This window comes from Opisthocomus hoazin, chromosome 3 (assembly GCF_030867145.1).
Source record: "Opisthocomus hoazin isolate bOpiHoa1 chromosome 3, bOpiHoa1.hap1, whole genome shotgun sequence".
Taxonomy (NCBI): Eukaryota; Metazoa; Chordata; class Aves; order Opisthocomiformes; family Opisthocomidae; genus Opisthocomus; species Opisthocomus hoazin.
The window spans coordinates 25376788-25389130 of NC_134416.1; positions in this window are offsets into that span (position 1 = coordinate 25376788).

Consider the following 12343-nt stretch of genomic DNA (forward strand, 5'->3'; position numbering starts at 1 on the left):
GTCTCTCCACACCTTTTAGAGTAATTATACACAAATTCAATATGGAAGTATTTTTATTATGGAAAAATTTTCGTACACACTTAGGCATTTAGTTAATTTCAGGGAAGTTAAGACTGAATACTTTATATCTGATTTTAAGATGGCTCTAACTAATTAGTTCATAGCTTTTAGATGCCTGCAGCTTTCTGACCGTCCAGCTGGTACCCTGGAGATGCCTTAAACATGTGGTCCCCAGACTTACGGCAGAAAGCGTACAAAGTTCTATAAGGGCTGACCTTTGGGACAGGCCTAGTTCTGTGGAAACCCCATGGCTTGCTGCTGTTGGCTCGTTAAAAGAGAACTGAGCAGGAGCCTCTGCAGAGTCCAGAGGGTTCAGACACTACAGCTGAGTTTGTGGAAAGGCTCCCGGGTGTAACGATGCTCTTCCTTTCCTCGTCCCCATGGAGGTCTGTACTGATGGTATTCTCAGAGTAACTATGGCATTTGTAGATACTTGGTTTGAAAATGAAATAATTACAGGGAAAGTGAGACTAATTTTCAAACAGAATCACATCTCTGTCAAGAACTGAGACTCTTGGAAAATAATTGAACTGTATTAAAATATACTCCTTGTATTTAGTTGACAAGGGAAGCTGGAGTGGACTTTTTCTTGATTGAGCTGCACCTGTAAGCACAGTGTAAATATTTTCTAGTTTTAGATACCTTTTATTTGGATGAAAAGTTATGTTGGTGTCACCAGCTTAATCTGATACCTGGAATAGTAAGGTGAACCAGGTCACTGAACAGGAACTCTACTGCCTTACCCTTTGGCACATGCAGTGGACTTCAAGTTACAGGTCTGACTTTTTAGAAGTTCACTATGAGCTTTTTCTTGTATTTAAGGAAAAAAAATGTTAATACATATGATAATTGCATTCAGAATGTGATGTTCCATTTCTAGAAGCATTCTAGAAGCATTTCTAGAAGTTCCAATTCTAGAACTAGAATTTAAGGACTGAGATTAAGATTATCCTACCCGCCTTTTCTCCCAAAGCTTAAAGTAGTTAGGAACACTAGTCACAATTCCTGGAACTGAAAGTTAGTAATCTGTTATAATAGGTAATACAAATCAGAAGCTGATTAAGAATGGGAAGAGGGGAGGAATATGGAGGGCAAAGGTTAATGAGACTTTCTAAGGGAGAATTTAGGATATCCCTCAATTACCACTGAAAAAAGTAATAATGACTTCTTTAATACATGAAAGCACTTGTCAAACGGAAAAAGCAGTAATCAAATACATCTGCAAAACAAAGGGTTACATTCCAGTCTGGAAGGAATGCAAGTTGGCAGACCATGACTAAAAAATTCCTTTGGGGATACTGGATCCACTTTTAGAAAGGAAAGGCCACTCTCTAACAAATGTGAGTTCTGTCTCTTAGAAAGGCTTTAATGAAGACGTTGCCTGCTTCCCTTACTGGAAGGATTTGACTTTCAACTTGTATGGTAAACCACTTTAAACATTTAAATTTAAGCTATATGAAATAATGTGACCTGAAAATGCCTTTTTTTTTAATTATTATTTTTATCCAACTGTTCAAGAAAGTTTTGAGTTAATAGGGTTCTGTAAAGTTACTCCATGAACCTGGAGAAGTCAAGGTATTACTGAAAATTAAAAAGCATACAATCAAATGAGAACTGGTGGGAATATGGCAGAGAAATATTTTACTCTTGTGCTTTGAAACACAAAGTATGAAGGTATCTTTACACAAGAGGCCATTGGATTTTTTTGGTGTGATGTTTTTTTGTTTTGTTCTTTTAAGAAAGCTTTCTCTTACTTCAGTACCTAAGCTGATCTTTTAAATATCACAGAAGGTTCACCCCCGAGTCTTTGTTTCCTCCGTGCCTCCACTGGAGTGATCTACAGTATTTGATCATGAAAAAATTTCCTGTATTGAATGATCAGCCTCCTCTCATTGCAAGCATATTTTTCTGTATTTTCAGTCTTTGTTCTGACACTGAAGACTCTCCTAAAACGTGGCAGTGTTGCTCCACGCACAGTGCGTGTCCCGTTCTGCAATGTGGTCTCCCACTTTGCTGAGTGGGGCTTGGACCTGTTCGAGCCTTTGGTGCAGCAGTAGCACTGCAGATGTTTGCGATACCAAATGCTGCTTCTCTGGGAACCGCACAGTGCTCACCGGCTGTGGGCTGGCCAGCTCAGGTTGGACGGGCAAGGCAAGGAGAGGGGCCGGGGATGTCCAAACAGAAGGGCCTCTTGTGCCGAGGGCAGCCTGGCATCCCCCCGCAGCCTCCTGCTCCTGACGGGGAAGACGTCAGAATGACAACATGGGCGTGCAGAAACTGAGACTCACAGAATACCTTGGGTCGGAAGGGACCTTTAGACATCATCCAGTCCAACCCCCCTGCAGTGAGCAGGGACATCTTCAACCAGACCAGGTTGCTCGGAGCCCCATCCAGCCTGGCCTTGGATGTTTCCAGGAGTGGGACATCTACCACCTCTCTGGGCAACCTGTGCCAGTGCTTCACCACCCCTATTGTGAAGATTTCTTCCTTAAGATGCAGGTTCAAGGCGCTGCAGAAGCAGCCTCTGACAGTCCTGTTAGCACCTGCCTTTTACCTTGCCTTTTGCTTCAGGTCGTTTTGGAAGGCAGGTAGCTAAACTAGCTGCACCTTCTGTTGGTAACCCATCTGCGCGGCCGGCAGCATGTGACTGGGTATGCTTCCTTAGTTCCAGTAATTTACATCTCAGTGAGATCCTGACAGGCTAATATGTCCAGATTCTGAATGGAGGAGGGAAGGAAGGAGAGCCCTGTGGATAAGAAGGTGTATTGGAAGTCAAGATTTAGCTTCTATTCCCAACTCTCTCTTGGGGTTTTTTTAATGGTAAGTAGCTTTATTTTCTTCCAAGGTACAGTTAAAAGTTGTTGGGAGATAGGGAATCCCAGCCTTTCTGAAAACGTGTACTCAAAGTAGCCTCTCAAAGAGGGGAGATTGCTTGCTACTGATGTGGTGGTAAGGTGCCTCAAAACTCACGTGAGGAACCTGTTGAAAGTGAGAACTATTCTGAACAATTGCTGTAGCCTTTGAGCTATATTCAAAGGCCTCGCATTAATCTTGAGGATATAATTGAAAATAATTTTTTGCCTACCCTTAGAAAAATTAGTATTACTGTTAGCTGCTGTAGTAGAAGGAGCTGCTAGTTGTTAAAGGAAGACCCAAGCATGCCTTTCCACTTGAGGTTCGAATTGCACTGTGAAGATTGCTTGATTCATTTATTCTTCTGTTTTGATGTAACAAAATCATTTGCCTTAAGGATTCTTCTTCTTTTTGTAGCCTAGTCTGAAATAACAACACCACCAAAAAAATTTTAAACCTGCCAAGTGCTCATTGCCATAACAACTACCTGCTTTTTAAAAACCTCAGAAATGTTCATGACAAGAGAGAATTTCAATATGAATCCAGAAAATAACACTAAATTCTATGTTCATTACATTGTGCCCTGCTGTCCCCAAGCTCTGCTTTTGACAGATGAGTGACAGGAAAGTGCTCCGACGCCTTCCTATCCCGAGTAGTTCAGTTTCAGCTGAAAGCAGGAAAGCTGAGGCTGCTCTCCTGGTTTTTTACCTGGTGATTTTACCAGCGTCAGCACTTTGTGTTGTCGTCAGTTGCTTCAGTTGTGGGTCAGATTATCTTCTGCCCTCTCCTCAGCAAGGCTGACATGGAGCCTCATCAGGTGCACAACGCAGCAGTCTTTAAATGGGCGCTCGAAGCAGAGTGAACTATGTTAGAGGTGCAGATCTGCTTTGGAGGCAAGAAGGGAGCATTAGGGGTGTTGGTCGTCCCGTCAGCACGGGCTGGCGCGGGGGTTCTCCTTGGATCGCGGGGCGAGGCCATAGCTGCGCAGCCCTTACCCCCACCATTTACGTCAGGAGTGGATCTGCTGGTTTTCCGGTGGGCTAACGGTTATTAGTAGTGAAATATGTACAGAGTAGAGCCAAGGCAATCATGCCGTGTACCAAATGGCTTTTTAAAAAATAGAGGGAAAATGGCGATTTCACATTCTGTTCCTAGGCAAAATGCAGCAACAATGATGGCTCGGAAGGAGAAGTTTCTAAGGGCTTCAGAGGTTCACTGTGCAAGCCGTGCATTTTTGCTTGGCCTCTCAGGAATCCGCATTTTTGGAACATCCAAGGTTCTTGCAGTGAGCAGGGCAGTTTTAAACACATTTGGAGAACTTTCTGGTAGAGCTCTGCAGAAAATTATTTTTCTGACTTCTTCTAATGCACCTATTTAGGTGGATGTTTAGTCCTACTGGCAAAACCTCCAGACCCTACCAGACTATAGCGGCTGAAAGTAGCCTGGGAGGAGGTGGAGATGCACGGGGCCCCCAAACTCAGCTGCTAGATGCGGATCTGGAATGCTGTCATTCACTGCAGACGCATTGCTTTATGTGACTCCTGACTGGGAGGAAGGGGGCAAAAAGAAAAGGTTTCAAGGACAGAACTTCAAATATGTCATGCCCTGGCTTACATGTCTGAGGCTTGTCTTTAAAAGGGGTTGGAAAATAGTCAAAGAAAACAACTGCTTTTAACCGTGGGCTTCCTTTCTTTTGTTTTTTTTTCCTTTCTTAGGGTGGGCGGTTTTTATGTTGTCTTTCTTACCAGAGGTGTTCTTCCCTGCAGCAACTTAGGAGATGATTTCTGTTACCCAGCCCTTTCTTGCCTGACAAGAAACATCGGTTTTGGCAGGAGGAATTACTCCCTCCCTGCCTCTGCTCACTCCACGTTCTTTCTTCTCCTTGCTTTTAATCCTGGTCCCTTGTGTAAGCTGTGCTGTAGCCCTTTAAAGCTGAAGCGTTTCATCAGGGATCTACATATTTGTGGTGAGTAAAGTGGCGTCTGCACATTGGAAGCGTTCATTTACAACGCCACTATTGCTGTGGAGTAGAGTGCCTGCTACATAAAATGTGAATCTCGTACACCTGGGCTGCTGTCACCGCAGACCGTCCCAGGCAGGCTGGCAGCGTGCGTGGACCCCAGGTGACTTGGTAGGGCGGACGCAATAGCTTGTCAACATGTGTGAATTCAGCCCAAGCTGCTGAATTTTTTAAGATCCTTAAAGAGGAAAGAATTCTTTAAATATCAGCCCTTATCATGGTAAAATATCCTTATTCATAGATGAATGTCAAATTTAATTCCATCGGGTTATTTCTTTACATCTAAACTTGATCATTTCTTTACATTTCAAAAGTAATCCTTAGCCGTGTTCTGGTCTGGATCCACTCTTTCTGCTGGCCGTATAGCCACGCACCGGGTGGAGAGGAAGACCGATCTCCAGCCTTGTGCCGCAAAGCCTAGTGCTCGTCCATTGCACTGAGCATTTTTTAAGAAGCTCATTATAGTTTAACCTTCTGGGACAGGGTAGTTAAGCTGTTTTGCTGTTAATGCTAAGCCATTTAGCATCAGCATATCTAATTCCAACTCCTGCCGCCAAAAGGAACTGGAGAACCCTTCTAGGTCAGTGAGGTTGTATCTGGGTTGCCAGCAAGTGGCAAGTCATGAATGAGAATTTTTCTGACCAAAGGTGAGGATGTACCGTTGCCTCTGTTGGTTGCATAATGTGTCCTGGGATGACCAGAGGTGACGGGCTTAGGCTTTGTAGAGAAAACACTAGACTTTAGCAAAACATCTGTACACGTGCTTTGAGACCTGACAGCGTTTCTGTACTGGGTTTCACAGTTCTGTTCAAAGCAGAGAGGGGTTAACTCCTTGATGCTTCTAGCTGAGATTTCACCCAGACTAGATGATGTAAGGCATTTCAGTGCGAATCCAGACCACTCACCTCCTATGTTCTCATCCTGCCATGTGTCCATGAGCAACAGGACACAGAGGGGTGACAGGTTCTTACGCTAGAGCGAAAAATTATTCAGTCTCTGAAGCAAAGTCCTTACCTTTCAATAGCAGGAAAACAGAAGTGTAAGTCCGTTACCTGGAGCAGCCAACATCAGCAATGAGTGATTTCCTCCAAGACAAAGCAGGTTGATGGTCAGTCTGCAGTTCTAGCATAGCTTGAACTTTAGTCCCAACCTGCCAAGGCATAAGGATGGGTTTTACTTCCTGCTGCCTGTCAGCAGTATTCACAAAGTCTAACATCTGTATAGCAGATTTTGTGTAGTATCCATCTTTTCCCAGTCTATTTTGTCAGACTTGAAATTAGTTGTCTGCTAAATCCCCAACAAAACAGAAGGTTGCACAGCTGGGGCTATAGAAATAGCTTACCTTAAAATGTTAGGGAAGATAAGTCTGTGGCATTATGTGTTCTGGAATTATTTTACAAAGAATGCAAACAGATACTTTGGTGAGGTGAGCAAAGAAAATGTTAATAACAAGACTACAACAAAAGGAAGTAAGAAGACGTGCTGAGAGAGATAGGGAAGTGAGGCAGCAAGAATCTAACCTCAAAGCACGCAGATGACATGACCCAGCTTCCGAGCCAGCCCTCTGAGCGTTGCAGTGAGGTCGGCTGGAGCAGCACATGGGGCGGGAGCCTGCCATTTTGTGGGACTGAGAAGTCTCTCACAAACTGTTCACATGTGGACTTGAAAAATGAGAATTTTTAGGTGGAACGTGACCTAGAAAAACGGTCTGGACTTCTTCAAAATGGGATCAGGTTTATTAAATGTGACCTTGAGAGAGAAGCAGTGTTAGACTTGTACCTTCTTTTTTTTCCCTTGCCTTTTTTTAAATGAAGAATTTATGTGTTAAGCGTATGTCAGGCCTATGCTACTTGCAATACTGTGATGAGATTTTGATTAAAATTTGGGTTTAGTTTTATTGCTATCCTCACTAGAAATTCAGGTCACAATTAAGGTCATAGGAGGACCTGTACAATGACATCGTCATCAGAGTGCAGATACTGAATACTGCACAGATAAGGGTTTGAAAGGAAGCGCCTAATTGATTTTGATTTTTTCTTAACTAGAAACCTGCCAGTGCCTGCTGAGCACTGGGGCATGTCGTCACAGACTCAACAGTCTCTCCTTTTCCATTACTGCAGGAGTTCAAAATTATTATCCGGAGGGGTCAGTCAGCAAAGGGATCTTTTGCTTCAGTGGCTGTTGCAGTGATATAATACACACCAGAAATAATTCTTCCCTGCTCTTCAATCTGCCATATGTGCAAAGCCCAAGGTTTTCAATACGCGCAGAAAGTAAAAGTAAAATCAAAATCAGCCTTGACATCCCCAGTTGCAGGGCGTACAAGCCAAGGACAACCTCGAGGCACCCCATGGGAGCTACCTGCCTGCCACAGCCGCCGAGCAGCGGCAATCCGCTGCCTGCCGCAGCTCCCACCGTCCCCAGCAACTGCCAGGACAGACAGACTGCCTGAGCGGGCTGGGAGAGAGGTGCGGAATTAGGGAAACAGAAAGTGAAAGGGCTGATGAATTTTTTCAAGGAGAGGAAGGAAATAGCCCTGATGGTTGGGATGCAGTGGAGAGTCTTTTTATGGTGGGATAAACATGGTAATAATGGGGGAAAAATCTCCAGAGAAGTTTCTTGTTAAATATTTTGGTAGTACCTCATGTTCCAAATCCATGGAAATGGAGACTCTTTTCAGTGGTGCCCAGCGACAGGACAAGGGGCAATGGGCACAAACTGAAGCACAGGAAGTTCCGTCTGAACATGAGGAAGAACTTCTTCCCTCTGAGGGTGACGGAGCACTGGAAGAGGCTGCCCAGGGAGGTTGTGGAGTCTCCTTCTCTGGAGATATTCAAGACTCACCTGGACAAGGTCCTGTGCAGCCTGCTGTAGGTGACCCTGCTTCGGCAGGGGGGTTGGACTAGATGACCCACAGAGGTCCCTTCCAACCCCTACCATTCTGTGATTCTGTGAAAGGATGGGTCCAAGATGCCGTAATTAGGAAAACCACCTGAAAGTCGAGTGGAAGGCTAAAACGGATGCCTGGATGAACATTTGGTGGTGGCAGAAAATGTATGTGCGGAGGGGGAGGGAGGGAGGCTTTCAGTGATCACAGCCATGAAGTTTGTGATGAGTTTGCAGCCTCACCAGACTGTGCCTCATACCTCTGAAGAGCCACGGTGATTCATGAGTCACCTTTTCCTTTATCCTACTAATACTTTGGGATTGATAACAAAGGGAAGTGAAAAAGAAATTGCTGTGCTGGTTTCTGCCAAGCAGTTTTCTTAAGAAGAAACTTTACTCAGACTAAAAAATCTGGATTTTCTGTCTCTGAATTTCAAGATTTTCCTTTTTTTCCTTTTCCCTATCAAATGGATGAAACAAGGTAGCCCATTACCGAATTGTCTGTTCACTTTCTTCTGGTAATACTGTATATATGGTATTTTGTTGCAAAATGAAAAGGAATCTTCTTCTTCCCCAAAGAAGTTCAAGAGCTCAGTGTCTCTGACCTGTGCTGTCCCTGACTTCCATGCTGTGCTGCTTTCCTGTCTCTGTGAGCATCTGGATGGGGCAATATCCACGTTTAGCAACCGATGCTGAACATGGGAGTGCTCTAAGGGCTGAATCCCCATCTGTGACTTGCTTCTCGGAAACACGGAACAAACTAATTTCAGAGACAAAGCCATGAAGATCTCCTCCCCGCAGGCGATGGATATTCCTGAGTCATTTTTGCAGATTAGTCAGTTAACGCATTCTGGTCGTTAAAGCATTGGAAGATGAAAATCCCGTCCGAGGCTGACGGTACAAATGACAGGTCAAGCAGTGGAATGGAGAACCAGTTCCGAGCCGTTGGGAGAGCACCTGTTTATGGCCATCACCATCACTGATGGAATATTCCAAAATGGTTCCCCAGAAATTCAGGTTGTTTGAACCTGGGGAGATGATGTGACCAACCTCCTCTGCCTGCCTGTTGGCTCCTCCTCCACCCGAGAAGGCATCGCGAGCGACAGACCTCCAGGGAGCTGGGTGGGCTTGCTGCAGGCGCCCAGCGCAGAGCTGTGATGACAGAGTTCATCCACCAAAGGCCAACTGAACAGGCCAGCTCTTTCTCTGCCGCAATCGCACCACCTGTCATTGGTGCTCTCTAGGTTTTGGGGGATGATAATAGGAAATTACATTTTCTTGGAAAGGATAATGAGGAAGCCTAAACTCTTCTCTGTCCCTAAAAGCTATCCCTAAAGGTGACAGCTGAGATGTTGGCAGAGAAATTCGAGGTGGCTGCTGGCCTCACTTCTGCTCCTGTTCCCTGGCTGAAGAACGGACTTCAGTCTGCAGGGCTGCCAGGTGGGACTTAAATTCATAATAGAGATCTTTTAATTGAAATGTTTGATTGAAACATTTATTATCCAAACAAGAAACTTCAAGATGTAATTTAAACCTTATAGAAAATCACAGCTATTTTTGAGGAAATGTAAACTGAATTTGGAGCAGGCTTCATGCCACATACTGAGCAAAAGCTACATCACACTCTCCCTAAAAAGGTTCCTGGGACAAATTAAAGAATCAATTAAGTATCTTTCACGAGGAAATAAGATGTCCAAGAGGGATGAGCCAGACAATCTTTTCTTGATTCAAGAAATGTCTGTTACACTCTGACACATTTTTCTTTTAGTTGTTAACCCTACAGAATGGACTGTAATACTATTTTTTGTGATATTAGATCCTCTTTAATTATGTCTTTTCTTTCATGTAGCACGTGCTACAGTTTCCCATTGTGTCATAGACTTAAACTCCTTATGCTAAGGCCATATGCAGCTGAAGATATAACTCAGTTAAAAAAAAACAAAAAAAACAGATTGAGAAGCTATCAGATACTCTAATGCAACTTCAGTGGCATATTACAGCAAGAGGTAACATCTACCTTTCAAAAAATGAAAACGTTGCTTATGTTGTTGATGGAAAAAACAGTATTTTTGTAGTTACTTCAGAGCTACTGCTGAAAGTATCTTGACACCCACCTCTAGCTGCATCTCTGACGGAGAGCCTGAGGATGCAGTGTCGAAGTCTAGCTACTCCACAGCTGAGGAAGGAGCACCAAGACAAGGGTTTGTTGCTTCTCAGAATAGCCAGAAGATGCACAATTATCCGAGAGAGAGGGAAATATCTTAGGAGATGTTTGTGCTGTTGATAATGGCAGCAAATGCTGTGCTGGGCTCTACAGAGGCATAAAAACCACACGTCCTGGGGGGCTTATGCTCTCAGCTGTTGTTCAGTGCATCTGCAGAATTCCTCCAGAGGCTGGACGCGGTGCTGGAGTTCACATCTCTGTCTGTGACTGCCTGGCAGCTCCATCTGCTATGAAACCTCAGTGGAGAATTGTCCAGAGACCTAAGTACTAAAGCCTTGGAGCCTGCAAGTAAGCACTGTTGGCAACCCACGCTGAAACTCTGTTCTCTGTAGTAAATAATGAACTTGAGCTCTCTTAGTAGAGCAGCAACATGTGTGTTTTCTGTCCAGAGATACCTGTAATCTTTGTTTTTGCCTAGCTCATAGGACAGCACGATTATCTGTCTCACAACAGCAAGCATCTGGTGTGCCAGGTCACGGAGTAGGAGGAAGATGTCAGGCTCCCCAAATTCAACACCACATCCAGGCTAATGGAGCACTTTTGAGCACAAAGGCCCCTGGGCAGTATTGCTCAGCATCAAGCTATAGAAGAGGACAAGGTACTGAGCTGCAGAGTGTCGAACCCTTGGCCTTGGTACCACAGAGGGGAGGCAGAGTGGGAGTGCCCTCTCCATCAGCCTCCAGGAGCAGGTTTCGAGGGCCAGGGTGGTCCTAACCCCTCTAGCCCCCTCAAAAACCAGCAGAATTAAAAGGGACCCTCTCCACGGGTGACTCGCCCTCCCTGTAACTGCACCTCCTAGAGATGCTCCTCTCTCCTTTGATGGGCAAGCCAGTCCTGGTTTTTGATGGCTGAAGGCAGAGGAGCTGCCCCTCTGTGCTCTGACTCGTGCCTGCTCTCTGCTCCGTGTGTGCAGCCCTGTCCGCTACCCTTTTCCCCCACCTCAAAGCCAGGCTGCGCGTGTTTAAAAGCCCATGTCCGCGGGAGCAGGCAGTTCTGGCAGCACTCCTGAGCCGACATGTGTGACCAGCTCCCACAAAGGGCACCCTCTGCATTGCTGGAGACAATGATTTGAGGAGCAGGGAGATTCCTGACCCCCCCTTTTTTTTTTCTATAACCAATTCCCTTGCTGCCAAGCAGCAGGGAAAGCAGCGGGCAGCTCCCACAAAGCCCTCTGGGTTGTTTGTGTGGCTGGGGCAGGAGGGCAGCGGGGCACCTTGGGGCCTCAAGAAGCTACTTCTTGTCAAAATCATAATCTCTGAATAAAGAGAGGAGCTGTGCAGGTAATAAACCCTTGGTGTTTCAACCTGTCATACACACGGAGCAGAGCACTGAAGTGAAATGACATGCAAAGCTGGGGAGAGTAAGTATTCAAGCAAAAAAAGGGTGAAGAAAGAGGATGATGAAGGGACTGGAGCATCTCTCCTGCAAGGAAATGCTGAGGGAACTGGGCTTATTTAGCCTGAAGAAGAGAAGGCTGAGAGGGGACCTAATATATACTTATAAATATCTGAAGGGTGGGTGTCAGGAGGATGGGGCCAGACTCTTTTCAGTGGTGCCCAGTGACAGGACAAGGGGCAATGGGCACAAACTGAAGCACAGGAAGTTCTGTCTGAACATGAGGAAGAACTTCTTCCCTCTGAGGGTGACGGAGCACTGGCACAGGCTGCCCAGGGAGGTTGTGGAGTCTCCTTCTCTGGAGATATTCAAGACCCACCTGGACAAGGTCCTGTGCAGCCTGCTGTAGGTGACCCTGCTTCGGCAGGAGGGTTGGACTAGATGACCCACAGAGGTCCCTTCCAACCCTTACCATTCTGTGATCCTGTGAAAAAGCATTCAGGAAACCTGCGAATGAGACCTGGACATGTTTTTCTCAGCGTTAATTTAAAGCTGCCCGCAGCACGTTGATGCTCTCTGCACAGAGTGGTGCACGGCAGGGCACTGCCCTCATCCCCGCTGCAAAGTGCAGGATCGGAGCCGCGGTCCCCATGCGCAGCTGCCAATCTGAGCGGGTCTCTCTGCAGCGCTGGGGACCGGTCCTTGCTGCCGTGCTGTGCCCCAGGCACGGTGGGGAATCAGCTCCTTCTGGAATCAATTGGAGTCTTGCTGTCATCTTTCAGAGAAACTGGACTGGAAGCTCAACTGCGCAGAAAGTACGTGTTGCAATTAGAAAGCAGAAGCCTCGTGGCACAAGTTGCAGTTCACACTGGAGGGAAAGATTTGCAGTTCTGCTGTGTTTGCTTCCCAGGATATCCTGGGATATCCGAATCATCTTGTTGTGTGGTTTCACAATCAGAGAACTG